General features: G+C 35.8%; 1 protein-coding gene and 1 long non-coding RNA gene across 2 annotated transcripts in view; both read left to right on the top strand.

Annotated features, from left to right (window-relative positions):
* elfn1b (extracellular leucine-rich repeat and fibronectin type III domain containing 1b) overlaps positions 1 to 15,683 on the top strand; it is a 147,987-nt gene that overhangs the window by 3,717 nt on the left and 128,587 nt on the right. The window lies entirely within an intron of this gene.
* Positions 169 to 4,298, top strand: LOC135735730 (uncharacterized). Its single transcript, XR_010527691.2, has 3 exons — positions 169 to 353; positions 498 to 609; positions 2,476 to 4,298. It is a non-coding gene; the product is annotated as an uncharacterized lncRNA (long non-coding RNA).

Here is a 15,683-nt window from a genome sequence, read left to right as displayed (position 1 = left end):
TTTAAAAGTGTGCTTAAATATAATAGAGACTATTCATACATCTACATTTATTTTATAAATGAGGAAATACATGTGAATAATTCAATCTGAATTATAAATCTGAAATGAGTAAACCAATCAGAGTGTTTAATTGTAAGCTCCGCCCCTTTTTTTGCTTTTGGATCGAGTCTCAGTTCAGACTGAGAGATGCAGAGCGACAGAGACACTCGATCTGACGCGAGAGTGTTTAATTTGATTAAATATGACTCCTAAGTTCATATAAACTGAAGAAATCAGAATTTAACATGCATATATTCAATTATACAGCGTGATTGTGTGGATTGAGCACTTTTTGAGCTTTCATTTTGTACCTGGTGAGTTTGTTATAATTACCAATGATATTAGCCATAAAAACGAATGTCAACACTTTAAATGTCATATCATTTTATTTGTTTAATCCATACGAGACAAAATAGTGTTATATTGTGATGTTATATGGGTTGGATTGTTCATTGCAGTGTGATTATGTAAAACCACATGGTGCGTTGTGTTCACTGCTGTTCGCTGACGCCATTTTGGTTGCACGTGCCTGTGAAAGACTAAAAGAGAAGGAAACACGTGAATGGACAGGTATTTGTCTAAATTGTCATTTATTATGATGATGGCACTTATGTACAGGGGCGAAAATCTCATCTAAATGTTGGGGGGGACAATAAACATAAAATTTTTCAAGAACAATTTTTGAAGGGGACACCAATAATACAGGCAAAATTGTACTTGCAAGGAAATGGGTACAGATAGAAAACGTTTCTCTTTCTCTATGAACGGACGCAAATTTAATTTTAATACATATGAATGCAGAGGTGAAAAGAGTAATACAATTTTCTACTTAAGTAATAGTAAAGTTACTTTAATAATATTTTACTTAAGTAAAAGTAAAGTTACTGGTCTAAAAATCTACTCAAGTAAAAAGTCATTTTAATTTTAAGAGTTACTTTTTTACAGCGGGGAGAGGTTTCTAGTATAGTTCACAAAGGAAGGATATATACATCTCAAACTATGTTTTTAATTGTAAACATCTCTACAATTAAAGTGCAATAACAAATGTTAATAAAATAAAAAGCTTTTTATAACTAAGAAACATTTATGGAATTATTTAATGATTTTTACAGGTGAGTTATGCACTTTTGAAGCAAAAATAATATGAGGTCAGCAGCTAGTAAATACAATCATTATATGAAGGTTGTAATTGATGTATTGCTGGTAACATACATTGTTATTAAACTATATACATAAATGAACATATAATGAGATGAGTGCCATGGCTATACACTATACATCCTTTACACGTTTATTAGCTCCCAGACCTGTGTACCTGATGTCTTTCAATCTATCTCTCTCGCGCTCTCTCTCTCTCTGCAATGTCTAATGATCTGCGCATTCTCGAGGACGTTCTCAAGTTGTTTGACTTGACGCGAAGCTGCTAGACCTCGGAAGATAATGCGCATGTATTAAAAATGCATCGTGCAAATTAGCGGTTATACACGGTCGGCAATTCTCAAACTCCGTACTCAAGAGCATGAACCCTACCTGAATGAAACAATCGCTTTGCGTCAATGGCCAGGGGTTTCTTTCGTAAGAATTGAATTGAGGGTCTGCATTAGCCTGCGCCTGTCTCGTCCCTCTCCATGGTTCTTTTTGCGCGTTCCCCCGCCCATCAATCAATCATCCGACCGTGGCGCGTCTTTATCACCTTACTTTTTTATTTATTTTTACTCAGTAACGGATATGATTTAACATGTAGCGAAGTAACCAACAATACTTTAAACATACTTAAGTAAAAGTAAAGTACAGATTTTAAAAACTACTCAAAGTAAAAGTACACAAAAAACTCAGTTACAGCAAGGTGAGTAAATGTAATTTGTTACTTTCAGCTCTGCCTCACCTCTGCATGAATGCATAAAAATGTTTTCTTGATCGTTTATCTGCTTCTGTTCTCAGAAAACGAAATATGTTCATGTTTATATGTCAAAATAGTCCAGTTTTAAAACATATGAGGATAAACTGATAAGTGATGGGAAACGTTGTATTGTATATAGCTTATTAACGCGTCGGCTCCGTACACTTCTCTACCACCGGAATGTGTGGTGGTGAGGTAAAAGGGGCGTGGGCAGTGGACCAAACCACTGTGAGGCAAGGGAGGGGGAATCCAAATATTTAAAACGTTTTTTTGTTGTTGCTCCGTTTGCATTTGTATTGTTTCACTTCTTACACAACTAGTTTAAGTATTATAAATCATTAAATTATTTTCAATACACATATTCTAATGATAATTTAGGGGGGACAACCCTCAGATAGGGGGGGTCCTGTCCCCCCCGACCCCCCCGGGATTTCCGCCCATGCTTATGTATGTATTTTATTTGTTTCCTTTATTATGTAGAATTGTTAATCATTATTGATACACAATATTGAATGCATATTCTGGTCTGTGATTAGGCCAGGTTTTTTTCCTTTCGTATGAACATTCCTTGAGCTGGATTTTCCTAATTGATGGCGAGCCTCCCATTTCGACTTGATTGGATCACGAATCTAGAGGAAAGGACAATTTTCTATTTTAAATATTTTTCTTCAGACAAGTAAGAGGATACATTTCAGAAACTGTTTCCTTATTTTGTTTGTTTACTTTATTGAAATGAAACATTTCAGAAGCACAATTCTGATAATTTAAGACTGATCAATACTCCAATTGATAAGAACTTTGAACTTGAATACTGATTTCAGTGTGTTACATATATAATTTGTACCATCTTTGTACATTGATTGTGACTGATTTCTGTAAATGAGAAGTAATTTAGAGGGTGCACCCATAGTATATATAGTTAATTGTATTTTCATTGTTGTTACTATTTTTGTGATTAAGGAAAGAAAAAGAAAGGTTTCTCAATACTCAAAGTAAAATAATTTATTAATCAACTTACCTTCTGTCTCTGCTTGTTGCTCACTATCACTGCTACCTCCTCCTTCGTACCGTGCACCCTTCTGATCTTATTATTATGCCTGGTCCATAAGTAAGTGAGTTAATACCCGCTACATAAAGAAAGTACACTTTCATGGCAATATTTCTAAACACATTTAATAAATGATCATTAGACTGATGTGACCTACCAAAGACTTGTTAATTTAAAGTTCATGCAGTTCTTTTTTAGTTGTCTGTTAAAATGTAAAAAAATTATAACTTTGAGTTTATTTTTTTCTAAGGGATGTAATTATTCAATATTGATAGTTGTTTGTTTGATTCCAATTTAACAATATTAAAATGAGTTTTTTTTTTGTTTGGACATATACAACTCATAATTAATTTATTAAATGTACTTTTGCAAAACAAAAAATCTGATTCATAATTTGACTACCAAACTGTTTTATTGTCAGTGTAAGCATTGTGGTTTTTGTTTGTTTGCAATGCATTAAACTGAAATGAATACATATTTAATTAACTAGATTTGTTTTTCAGTATTTTGAGAAGTACATAAATATATTTCACATACAATAGAAGTAGTTAAAGTACATACTGTAGAAAGATGCATTGAAATCACTTCACTGCACTGAAATCACAGTTCAACTGATTTAATTTTATATATTTGAATTTATTTGGCCAACTTGTATTTGAAACATTACATTTAATGAGTAATTAAATGTACTGTTAATATACATTAACTTATTTTTAATTTCACATTAATTGCTTGACAGTAGATTGAACAGTGCACTTTAAGTATATTCTAAAAACACTAGAAGCAATTATGAAAGTAGATATAAAGTTGTAATAAAGTACCAATTAAGTTGTTCCAAAAAATCACTCTTAATGGCAACTTATTACATTTTATTTCAACTTAATATATGATATATGTGAAATTAATTACACTTAATGTGCATTTAGTGCGCCGAAAAGATTGCATTTAATTCACACTTAAGAGTATTGTTAACAGACATTAAATTGCATTTTAAATCACATTAATTTCATGTCTTTATATTGTGTAGTGCACTTTAAGTATATTTTAAAAACACTAGAAGCAATTATGAAAGTAGGTATAAAGTTGTAATAAAGTACCAATTAAGTTGTTCCAAAAAATCACTCTTAATGGCAACTTATTACATTTTATTTCAACTTAATATATGATATATGTTAAATTAATTACACTTAATGTGCATTCAGTGCGCCGAAAAGATTGCATTTAATTCACACTTAAGTGTATATACTTAAAGTGTATTATTTATGTAATAAGTACACTTTATAAAAGTACACTTAAGCACACTTTTTTTTCACAAGGGGAGGCATGCGAGACAACAAGTCAGCTGCCTAAGCTTACCGATGCAGACAGTCTCTAATAATGAGCTGATGATTTGAATCAGGTGTGTTGAATACGGGAAACATTCAAAATGTGCAGAGCAGTGGTACTCAATGGTGCCACATGCATGTTAAAATCCCATCGGCCAGAAATGTGATTACCCAGAGGACAATTTTATTGCTCACTGGTTGCTTTTTCCAACTGTAGCTCAGGAAATGTGATGGAGTTCTTAGTTGTGTTTCATTGAAGTATCAACTTAGTCTCAGATGTTTCTCTTAAAAAGGTGAAATAAAAATCTAGAACAGATAAAATAGGCCTACTCTAAGAGTAAGGCTAGGTATCGATTAAAATGTTCCAGATCAATTCGATTTCGTTTCACAAGCTATCAAATCGATTTGATTTCGGTTCTCGGTCCGATCTTCAATTCCAATTCTCGACTCGATTTTTATACTCGATTCTTGATTCAACTCAATGAATATAGATTAAATACAATATTATATTATATTAAAATATATTAGAATATAGACTGAATGAATGAATGACAGGCTCGCCTCTCGCTCCTTGGTAACATCGTGCAAGGCAAAAAAAGGTGACATCTAGTTGAGAAGACTAGTAATTAGATTAAAGTTAATCTTGCGTTCAATGTTTGCGGAAATAAAATTGGGAAAAAACATTTGTGGCCTGTGAGAATCGATTTTGAATCAACCACGGAAAAAAAAACGATTAATCGAAAAATCGATGTATATGTAAAACAATCTAGATCTGGAAATGAGCTCATAGTAAAATCATCAATAATATTGACATACGGTGGCAGACTTGTCTAAGCTGAGCTCGGTTTATCACATTGCTGTGATCTCTTCTAAAGACTATAATGATCTAAGACTCGGGAGACTTGCGGGGGGGTCAAAGCTATTTCATGCATTCTGAGTTTTTAACACCGTTAAGAGTTGAATTTCTCATGCTAAACATGGGCAAAGTGTCAAAAAGGTGGTTGGATGTTTGAGAGCCAAAAGCACTTTGCCAGGATTTGGAAAAGTTTTTTTCTGATCTGGCCTTATTGCCTTATTTTTTTTATAGGGCAATTTCAGTGCAGGAAGTACAGTGGAAGTCCTTATATGGGTGGAATAGCGCAAACACGCACCAACCAAGAGCTGACACGAAATCAACGTCAACGGAAAAGTGTGTTGTTGTTTGCGAGGGAAATTTAAGCTTGTTCAGCTTCCTAAAGAACCCAGCCTTATGAAACAATGGATTTAGTTTGTTTATCCAGGGTAGCAGCATGTTGTACGTGTGTGTTTGTTTAACGCTGGATTTTGTTGAAATGGGGCGGTTCAAACTTGGTCATAAGTCGCAGGTGGTAAGTGAAGCAGGATCAAATGTAGGTATGATGACAAAATTTAAAAAATAAAAGCTCAAAATTTATCACATGACTAGACAGAGTAGACATTCTGTTGAGGACTGAGAAAGAATCAGAGGGAAAAGTTATATATGGATGTCAATGGAAGGTGTGTGACCAAAAATGCTGCTTATTCACATGTTTTTGCTTGTAACACCTTCTCATTTCATCAGATTTTTGCATTAAATTTTAACAGACGGTAGAATTTTGTTAGTTCTTTCGAATTAAATCATTAACATTCACTGTGAAATGGGCCATTTAGTTGGAATTAGTTTGTCATATTCAGACTCAGACCCATGGTTTTTAGAACGATGCCTGCAGTTCTGATGTTCTGAGAGGACGTTTGCTAATCTATCACCACAAAATGACTACCGAATTTCCGCCATTTATTTAAATATCTTATCCTTTCATAGGTTAAGAGGAAATTTTGTCAGTACCAAGATAAAAGATATATATATTTTGTCACACCTACCTTTCATTAGTGCCCCGAGTCTAGCGGGAGCACACCGACCGGTTGAAAGTGCTGTAAAATTAAAACACCTCAGGAGTGAAAGCTCAAAATATCAAACGCTTCTGGTGGTTCTTATTCACGTATTTATTGTAGTTTTTAGTAAAAATATACTACAACCATGCGGCGAGAAGTGGATACTGCATGACACGCATTTTAAAGTAACACGCAAGTTGAAACCCAAAAGTTTGACCCAAAAATTTGACACGCTTGCCCGCAATGTCAGCATTGCTATCAAATGTTTGTGTTTCGTTGGCAATCGGCGCATAAGTGCTTATACAGTAATGTAAACGACACAAACATGTAGCGAATCATAAGTTCATCAAGAAATAGTTGGAAAATGTTTTTTTGTCAGTGGTTCTCAAACTGGGGGGCCGCGAGATGGTGCCAGGGGGCCCCCGGTTTTATACTATTTTATAAAATAAATTAATCATGTACAATTATCATGAATTCTGTGAAATTAAACCTAAAAAAAATAAGGCTAATAACCAACAGCACTACTTTGTATATTTTAATATGTTTTGTTTAATTAAAATGTTATGTTTCAGAACACATTTGTCATCAATTTTCTTTGGGGGGGCCGCGAAGGAATGCACCGTACACAAGGGGGTCCGCACGTTGAAAAAGTTTGAGAACCACTGTTTTATGTATATGATGCTTGCTCGTGACTCGCTCCAACTGTGACACACCTCCAGGAGCTCGGGTTTATTCGGAAAGAATAAGTACAGCTGACCTGTCTTTTATAAATCTGATAAAACTCTTTGGATATGTGAAGGAAGTATTTCTACTCTATAAGTACTGAAGATTAGCATGAAATAAGCAGAAACAGCGTGTGTTATGTAAGCTTTATGCAAAAGTTTCCTCTATTTAATGTCATTGATCGATGTCTAGGAGAAATAATTGACATATCAAAGGATATCATCTGCGATTTTTCTATCTTATGGGTAGAGTCGTGGTAAAAGCCAAAGTGGCGCGTGTTCCGAGATGTACCGTTCCCATGGTTACACTGCCTTTGATCGACATCGTGGTGTTTGACACCAGACGCGCTCATTATGCTCTCCGTGCATCAAACGGCACCTTGCTTCTCGCTAGGCTCCGAGCTCATAAAAGAGAGTATTCCCCAGCTCGCAGCCAAGCTTGTTAGAGTCACTTTCAGATTGCAAAGACAGAAGCGCCGTGTAATCACAGAGTTATTGCACAGCGTCAGTACGGCCCTTGCTTACCATACATACTAATAAAAGAAATCAAACCTCAACCAGCAACTGGGCTTTGACCTATTGCACTGCGAGGATATGAAAAGCTGCGGACTATTCATTGTACACTCGTGACATTCTGACCCTGTATGTCTCACTTTGTGCGGCTGGGTCAATATCTCTTGACATTTCATTGGATTAATGCACAGCAAATCAGAACATCAGAGTTTTGCCACCCGCGCGCACGCATGCACATACAGAAGAAGCAATTGTGGAGAAGCGGATTAATATCGTATCCACCTTTTGACCTAATTACATACTTATGAATATTTTACACATTTTTATTCATGCAAACGGGTCGTTGAGAAATGAAACCTAATTTTATACAGGCAGGATGTGAAGTACATTCTGCTTGTCACAGAGAACTCATAAATTAAGAGAAATTAGGTGTGTGATTCGTTTTTAATTGAAAGCCTTAGGTGAGATCTTGGTCAAACAGAAGATTGGAAGGAGTGCAAATATAGAAAGAGAATCATATATACAGTATATAGCCCAAAAAACATGCTTTTTGCCTGCATGAAGACATCATTTTGGCTGATTCCCAACCCATACATTTTACATTAATGATGCAATTATCCAAAGCAACTTACCTGCATACGTTTAATCACTACACTGTAAAAAGTAAACGTTGGATCAACTTAAAAAAAAATGGTCTCTCTCTTTAAGTAAAAAAAAGTTAAAAATGTTTAAATATTTGGGGTGTTACCAACTGAATTAATTTTTAAAATAGAGCAGCCGTCACTTTTTACAGTGTATGTGTGTTCCCTTGGGATCAAACCCATGACTTTTTGCGCTGCTGATGCAATGCTCTACCAATAGAAACAGGGAATTTAAATGATGCATTTTGAGGACTCAAACCAGATCATCCTTTCTTTAGTACTTTGCCAGTTTAATGTGTTTAATAAAGAATATCTTTTTTAAATAATTAGGCATTGATCTGTGTTGCGTGTTTGGTGTCAGCTGTGAAATATCCCACCAGGTCAATGATAAAGTATGATCTCATTACAGCTGTCATGCTATGTGACGCAGCCCATTCAATTCCTTTACCTTGACTTCCCAATTCACACCGACAATGATGTCGCTTTGCTTTTTGTAAGGGTCCTATGAAAGTCGTGACGTGTAACGTACAAAGCAGACTGAGACTCGAAAAGTCATCTATTAACCAGACAAATCTTTCTGTAGGACCCCTGAGGTTTTGCGGAGGCTGCTGAAAATCCAGATGCGTTCCGCTCCAATGTCAAGAAGAGCCTTTTTCTGACTTCTCCTTTAATGATGAAAGCGTGTATGTGCCAGGGCCGAGGCTTTCGGGTTCTTTAGCTGTTTTTCCACTTTGTTCTTACTTCCGCACTTCCTAAGCCTGTTTTTCTGTTCCGCATCACTTCTTTAACCCAGGAGAGCTGTCTAATTGACGCAGTTTGCGAGTTCAACTTTCGTCAATTAAAGCCAGCGCAGATTCTTCTGGCGCCGAAATGCATTGGTGCAAATCTGCATAAGATGAATGGCTTTCATTCTTAATCCTGTCATTAGTGGAGATCTATTCTTCGCCTCTGGGTTTTTAATAACCTAAGGCACAGAACCTTTCCGCCGGCCCACTTGCATCTATGCCGCATCCCCCAGAGCGTGTCCAAAATGCTGTGACTCGACTTGTTTTTAACATCCGGAACTTCTCTCATCAATTTAATTTAAGACAATGCTTCTGGCTTAAACTCTTGCCAGTGGCTTTGGCCATATTTAGTCTTTCAGTCTTGCATGATTAGACCTTGAATTTGTAGGGGTTTAAGCCAGGATTGTGTAATCAAATCACTTTTTGTAAACAATACTCTTTATGATAAGTTGAATTATTGTTGCTTACTAGTGCACTATAGCAGCAATATTACATTTGCAAATGGCACATACTTGGACCTTTTAAATGGTACCACCCATAGACTCCAAAAATAAGGACGTAGTGTCTGTGATGTCACCTATAGATTTGTAAAGAGCTTTTTGAATCCCAAAATTGGGAGATGGGTAACTGCAGTCCGTATATCGTATATTAGTTCTCTATATCTATATATATATATATATATGAATAAATATAAATATATTGTAAAGAGCTTTATATATATATATATACATACACATACACTGATTGTGTTGTTTTTAACACATTGGACCTAAGAGTGTATACGAAGATGTTCCAAAACGCAATAAATCCATTTTGATTAATTTGGGTAAATTGGTTTTCTATACCAAGAAAGTGACAAGATGAAAACCACTATTTTCTGTTACAAATTTTTAGGTTATAATAACATTAAAAATTCAAATCCATTATTTGCTTTTCCAAGATTTATTATAAAAACTGATAATTTATTCCGCAAAATATTTTTTGTCCAAATGCTATAAATCTATTGAATCAATATATAAATGTGCATTCATCTTTGCCATGTTATATTCATTTACTGTAGTTGACTAGTGGTATACACTGATTAAAAAAATAAACATTAATGGCATTAATGAAAACCCTTACTTTGTCATATTAAGAACACTGTCATTGCTGCTGTCATCCTTGGGACGTCGTCGCTGAATTTTTTTGACAGCGATCAGGTGTAAAATGTTTTGGTCCTGCTCGAATTTCGTTGACTTCAAGTAAAATAATGGAAAGTTTTTCATAAGATCCCTTGGGGTCAATGTGTTAGCATGACAGAAGCTTGATGCTGTCGTGTGAGAAGAAGCAACAGCCGGCATTTCTTCTTCGCCCGAGTGCCTCACACGTAAATTATTCGATTTTAATGGCTTACTTTTCTTCCCCGCCACAGAAAACCACCACAGGTTTATCAATGCCATCAAAATTACTATTTTATTTGGTTTGTTTGTTGATCATGAAATACAAAGTAGCTGAAGAAAACTAGGATTCTGTGTGTATTCAAAGCACCGCCAGTACGTGGAATGGTTCTCATGAAGTGTAAAACTAGCTATATAGACCAAAAACACTTTTACAGACTGTAATTATATTTTTGCTGTAAACAGATTTTAACATGGGGGTCTATGGTATTGACTCCCTTTTGGAGCCAATCTGTAGCGACCAGTCAATAAATTGCAGTTTAAGTTACTTTCGTGTTGGCTTCACGACAGAGTCCTGAAGGTTGCACCTTGGTACCACCCCATTGAAGGACTTATAGCAACCCACCGCAACCACCACTGTAACCTCAAAGCTAATCTAGTTTGCTACATGAAGTATATTAGCCTTAATTTAAATTTATAAGTGAATCAAATATCCAATCATACAACATGTCAGTCATTTAACATGCAGTTTTACTGGCACATGATGCGATGTGAGAGGTGAAAAAAATTCGCTACTTAAAACCAGTTGTGTGGACCGACTTGGAAAATTGGATACACCTGAATGCTTTGCCCTCTCCAGAGAAGTCCCAGCATCTTCTCTGACTTCGAAGACTTTTATAGCTCCTATAACTTAAACCGCACTGAGAAGCAATTTTCAAACTAGGAAGAGCTTACCAGTATTGTATTGTATTGCAAGTTTAATGAAGCATTAAGCATTAGAACTTTAATAAAAGCATTATGTTATAGTTTAATTGCTAAAGATTATACGCTATGTACAGTGGATTTGCTGAGGTAAACAGGAACATTTAAAAATGCTCCATCGTTGCCCCTGGCACATACCGGCGTGCTTTCAGACCAGCTGCCCCACTGCAAATCCAGCTGTAGTCAATATAAAGAAAACGATGAACCTAAACTCAGATCAGCAGGAAGTTGCAATCTCCACACATCCGCACACATTAACACCGTGGCCTGTTAGGCACAGATAAGACCGAATCACTCAGCAAACCTCCCCGGTAGCGCTCCGCCATCAGAGCGGTTTGTTTCCCGTGAACACTTCAATTTAGTAAAGTAAAGATGAGGTTAAATGCTGAGATCGTATCACACAGAAAGCACACAAACTAAAACTGTGACTAATGGCAATTTTCACATTGGCATTTATGGGAGACCGGCATTAACCTTGTGCTCGGATAGGACAAAAGTTTACTGCTGCAAATCAGGGAGGCAGACATTTGGTCCTGCATTTGTTTCTTTGCAATCAATTAATATCGGCTTAATGAGAGGGGAAAAGGGCAAAACATAAAACTAGCATCTGACACGGCAAAAAAAAAAAAAGATAAGGTAGATTATATAAATGTTTAAAGAAACTTCTTTAAAATGTTTTCTGTTAAACAAATACATATCTCATTATCTTAAAGTAAATGTGAGTAAATCTTGCTTAAAAAAATATTTATTTTGCTTTTAAATGAAAACAAACAACAGTGGATATTTCAGATATTTTTGTTATGATAAATTGTACACTGTCTTTCTTTATATTGCTCTTCTTAATCGTTGCTCTAATAGGACAAAAGTTTACTACCTAAAGAGCCTATTTGGAAAACATTTTTCCCATTTAATGTAATTTACTGGAAAACAAGACAAAAAGACTTAAGATCTCCTTTTATGACCTTAGGAATCCTTCAATATCCTTTATAACTGCCCAGCAAGCAACAGCCGTCATTTCATCATATTGGTTAACTCACTTCTAGCCCACTTCTAGCCAAAATAAACTTAAATTTGGTTACACGTGTTTATGCCAAAATAACTTGTGAGATGTGTGATATTTCATCATGTAAGCATAGTCAACAGTGATAACAAGGTGTTTGATTTGATTTATTTAAAATGCACTTATTTCATTGCTAAAACGTTATTTTGTGTATTTGGTATAATACAATTTGTTTGTGTGGTTAATGGTTAACGTAACTAATTAACGTAAATTTTTTAGCTCCAGATTTCACTCTCTTCCTGAAATGCAGGGATTGGCCAGCTAATCTGTACGTTGTTATTGACCTGAATACCTCTGACATTAGCCGGAAATGTGATGGTCCTTACCATGTTTGAAAGATTCGGTTGCTAACAGGAGTTAACTTACAGGCTGTGAGTCTGAAGAGGGAGGAATTTTGATAATGTTGGTCTTGTCTACATCACCAATCCCAGGAAGTGCCTACAATCTGTGTGTTTTTTGACAACCCACATTTTGCCTCGTTTAAGCCTAAGGGCCCTATTTTAACTCTTTCCCCGCCATTGACAAGATATCTCGTCAATTAAGAGAAAACGCTTCCCCGCCAATGACGAGATTTTCCGTCTTTCCGCAATACCGCTATTATCCACCACTTTTTAAAACCGGAAGTATTGCCCTATGGCAAGCTGCTGCATGTCCGTGTCTGTTTTAAAGATCGCTCTGAATATGATCTCTATGAAAAATCCGTCATAAAAATGGAATTATCTCTGCTTTTTGCTCAAAATATGGTGTTTTTGCAAAAACCTACCCATATTCAAAAGCTGATTGCAAAAGAACCACTTAAGGTAGGATGAAACGGTTTTTTTTGTTTGAAAGCAGAGGGTCTGTTCTTTCATTTGGTATATTGTATGTTTATATATTTAAAGAAGAACATTTTCTGGAAGGCATTAAACTTTGGTGAAAATCATGAAAAACGCTGGCGCTGGCTGGCAACTTTTTTTAAAAATGCTGGCGGTGAAAGAGTTAACGATCTTAGCGCATTGTCTAAAGTGTTCGAATCCACTTTTGCTAATTTAACGAAGGGAAAAATGTTTTGTGTGCCGAGCGCATGATCGAAAAGGTTGGTCCTTTTTTTGGGAGTATTTTGGGCGTAACGTGCAATAAACCAGAGTCTCAGCTCTCATCCCCTTTAAAAGCCAGTTGCGCTGGCGCTATGTCTAATATCTATTTAGATTACGGACTAACTGAAAAACTAAGCGGAGGAAGAAGATCCCCAGTTTAAGATTAATGTTAAATAATTGTGTTGTTTTTTACTTGTATTGAAATTGTTATTTTTTTTATTAAAACCTTTAATACCTGCTGTCTTTTAGTCATGGAAGTATAAAAGCAGGCTTTATATTGCTTTAAATGTATGGCTATCCAATATCATCAAAAAATAATTTACAACTATGTAAGATAAGGTTTGTACTCTAAAAATACTTTATTTGTAACACACAGGAGATAAAGAATTTACATACGGCTCTCCGCACGTTCAGGACTTGGACAGCGTCAGTTTTTTTTAAGCATTACTTAAAAATGTTTCTCATCCCACCATATCGACAGGTACAGAGTCTTTATATACAATAAATACGTGAGGTAGCATTTAAAAAAACAAACATTTAAAAACAGATGCATTTGTTTAAAGCAAAGCATTTATTTACTTACCAGGCTACAGGTGAAGCAGCTCTTTGCGCCTTCTGACATCTCATAATTAGTCCTCATTTATGTCCAAGAGACTCAATAATAATCTTTTACATTCAATCCTTTAATCTTTCATATTTAAAAGCGTTTTTGTGCTGCTGCGCATTCATGTATTTGATAAGCAAACCAGCGTTGTCGTCCAAAGCAGAGTTTCCACGTCTCCCTTAATACACCTCATCAAGGAGTCAGCTTGTTAGCAAAGAAATCTGACTACTTCATATAAAGGAGACGTAAAGCGAAGTGGGCCCTCAGGAGCGGAGTTACGAACCACTGCTGTACAAGAACATTTGTGCTCCAGATTGTGCGTAATGAAAATGGAAATAGCTTCGTAATGGGATTTTTCATTTACCTGTTGAAAGCGAAACCTTCGAAAGTCTCATTCATTTACTTTATATTTCCTTTTTTTCTGATGTATTTCACAGTATGAGGTCAGGGAGGTGTGCTTTTGCCTTGGGCGCTGCCTAATTAAAAATATGTGTGGTAATGACTCATTATGGAATCTTCAAAGTCTTATCTTCAATATTAGTAACCTCTATAAAAGATTGAACAGAACATGTTTTGCTTGTTCAATCTTGGAACGTGCGTATCCTAACATGTTAGGGAAAATAATGAAAGCAGCTTATCTGTTGTTTGACAAAAATCTTAGTGTTCCTGAAGCTCATTGGATAGAGCATTGTGTTGGACGTGCAAAATTTATAGGTTTGAATACCAGGGAACATACACATAAACTTCATAAACGCACATGACTTTGGATAAAAGCGTCTGCCAAATGCGTAATTGTAAAAAGTGTAACTTATGTGATGGTGCATTATCAAATTAAATTTTCAAATAATTTAACCTGTTTCCTAAGTGCTCCTGTATCACGGTAAAAGCAGGAAAGTTGGATCAACTTAAAAATAATTCTTTTTAAAAAGAAAGTTTTTTTAGGTATTACCAATTGAAGTCATTTTGAAGTTGAAACAACTTGTTACAGTGCAGTGGCGGCTGGTGACTTCTCTTCTGAAGGGAGCAAATTCAAAATACGAGTGTCATGTGTGTTGCTCGTGATTTCAAAATAATGTGTTTGTTGCGTCATGTGAACCATGTGCATCATGCGTCTTGTTAAAATAAGTGCCTGCTGCACGCGCGCCGAAACCATTTATGATAAAAGAGAAGCTCACATTCACAAAATACACACAAGACACTCCCTTAACAGTAAACTCTGATTACGCATGAGATTATGCGAGTATCTGGCAAATGCGAGCGTCTCTTTTATCATAAACCCTTTAGACACGTGTCTTATTTTGACAAAACATGTGATGCACATTTGTTCACTGTACACGCCGAACACATATTTTGAAATGACGAACCACACACATGACGGACTACTTACATGTTGTAATAATAATAATAATAATAATAATAATAACTTAGATTTATGTAACGCCTTTCATGGTACCCAAGGTCGCTTAACAAATTGGGGGTGGGTGTTAGGGGAAAAGGAGTTGGTGAAAATAATTTTTTTGAGGTGCTTTTTGAACATTAGCAGGGACGGGGCAGAGCGGACATGGACTGGAGGTAGACTGTTCCAGAGTGTGGGAGCATTGACAGAGAAAGCCCTGTCCCCAAAAGTCCGCAACCTAGTTCGGGGGGTGGCCAGCAGGTCCTTGTCAGATGTTGTGACGAGCTTCGGATCATGTGCCCTTGAAAAAGAAGTCACTGTCCGCAACTGTAACAGTCTATCTACTGTGTATATACTTGAAAAACGCAGGTTTAAAGTCTGATTTGGGATAATAACTAAAATGTTTTTGATGCCAAATTTGCTAAATGTAATTGGTCATTTAATACATTAATTTGATACATCAATGATCCACCACATCTAATTCTTGATGTTTGTGTGTCCCAATTACACAGTGGTTAATTTTTGTCAGTTTTAAAAAAAAATCCT

Source organism: Paramisgurnus dabryanus, chromosome 4 (assembly GCF_030506205.2).
Source record: "Paramisgurnus dabryanus chromosome 4, PD_genome_1.1, whole genome shotgun sequence".
Classification (NCBI taxonomy): domain Eukaryota; kingdom Metazoa; phylum Chordata; class Actinopteri; order Cypriniformes; family Cobitidae; genus Paramisgurnus; species Paramisgurnus dabryanus.
The sequence above is the reverse complement of the archived record's forward strand: the minus strand, read 5'-3'. Positions and strand labels throughout refer to the sequence as shown.